This window comes from Euprymna scolopes, chromosome 34 (genome assembly GCF_053919585.1).
Source record: "Euprymna scolopes isolate OS-2025 chromosome 34, ASM5391958v1, whole genome shotgun sequence".
In the NCBI taxonomy this organism is placed as follows: domain Eukaryota; kingdom Metazoa; phylum Mollusca; class Cephalopoda; order Sepiida; family Sepiolidae; genus Euprymna; species Euprymna scolopes.
Genome location: NC_136515.1, coordinates 14,241,060 through 14,243,106, shown reverse-complemented (window position 1 = coordinate 14,243,106; position 2,047 = coordinate 14,241,060).

The following is a 2,047-nucleotide window of genomic DNA, read 5'->3' as shown; positions in this document are numbered from 1 at the left end:
ATTATAATAAAATTAGATTGAAACAGAACACAATCCGTTACCTGGAATTGAATTAACAATTACATTACTTCGATTTCGTTATAACCCGCATGGTTAGAGTTTTATGAAAACCTGGATTTACATTTACGTGAAACGCACCAAACTTACTTTCACAAACACAACTTCCGTTTCGCTATTTCCTTTCGTTCTTTTTAACAACTTTTAATCGACATTGTTTCACTGTTTATGAATATTGAAATAAAATAGATTAGTACACATTGATAATATCTCACTTTTAATCACTTTTATCGACTTCTTGAAACTTTTCTTACTCTTTTTAAATGACAACGTTAAGGTTTATGAATATTGAAATAAAATACTTTACTAAACATTTATTAATAGCTTTTTTTATCTTTTACTGTTTATGTCTCACTTTTATCGACTTTTTCTTTTTTAATAGCATTTTCTTATCATGAATATTAGAATAATTTCCCAACTTTTTTTGTGTTTTTAGTTTTATTTTCTTACTAATAAATGTTTAGTAATTATTTTTCGTTTAATATTCATAAACAGTAAAAACGTCGTCATTTAAAAATAAAATGCTATTAAAAACGAAAATAGCATTAATTAAACGTAAGTATTATTTTAATATTCAAGAAGATATTATTAATAAATGTGTAATAATGTCTTTTATTTCACTATTCAATATAAGAATAATTTCATTATTTCATATATATAATATTTCAATATAAGAAAAGAAAAAGTCGATAACATTGACACATGAACAGTAAAAACAAAAAGATATTAATAAATGTTTAGTAATGTATTTTATTTCATTATTCATAAAAATTAACGTTGTTATTTAAAAAAAGTAAGAAAAGTTTTAAGAAGTCGATAAAAGTGATTAAAAGTGATATATTATTAATGTGTACTAATCTATTTTATTTCAATATTCATAAACAGTGAAACAATGTCGATAAAAAGTTGTTGATTGTTTTTTTTTTTTGCAACCAGAAAAAGAAGTCGACAATGGGAACATTATGAACAGTCTCAAGAAGACACTTCTGGTACTTTATTCTTTTGTTTTGATTTACTCAAAACCGCACACACCTCGAAACATCCGAGCAACGCCGGGTACCCCTGCTAGTATATATATATATATATATATATATATATATATATATATATATATATATATATATATATATATATATATATAATAGCAATTCGGCCCGGCTTTGATCGGTACCTAATATACTGTTTATAACTTTATGTGCATATGTATATATTAAAGTGTTAATATGTACGGTAATAGCTTTCGATATAATAGCCATCCTTAACTACCATTGAGAAAAGTAGGTAGAGACCGCAGACGTCAATTTTTTTTTTTTATTTTGACCCCAATTTTTAAACCTTAAGATTTATTGTTTGGAGTTCAAATTCAATTAAAATGTTTGACCAATGCCCAAGTAACGTACATCTAAGATTTCATGGTTTTGGACCCAAAATTGACGCAGGAGTTTGGTAAAATCGTCAACAGACACCTCTGTAAACGTTGACCTCTTGCCAGCGAAATTGTCGCCTAAAAAACTGATTACAAATCTTGCTGCATATCTGACTACCGTTTATGTAAAATTTAAAATATTTAGACCGAAAATTATGTTGCCAAAGACCACAAGGAAAAGTATTTTTGCAGTCTCACCCCTTGGAAGCAAAATTTTGAGCAAAGCAATACAATTAAAATGTTTCCCTATGTATGTATGTATGTATGTATGTATGTATGTAAAATTTCAAATGTTTACACCAAAAATTGACTGAGAAAATTGATAGAGACCGCAGTGGCCAATTTCTTTTAAACTTTGACCCCAATTATGGCCCCCATTCATATTTATTATTTTTAGTGCAAATAAAGTAATAAAGTATGATTCTAGTCCAAGTAAACTATATCTTAAATTTGAAGTGTTTATCTCCAAAATTGGCGGAAGAGTTTGGTAGAGGTCTGAAAGGTAAAATCGTTGAAAAGCAAGGTTTCTGGCCGAAAAGGGATTAAAAAGATTGTCCCAAATCT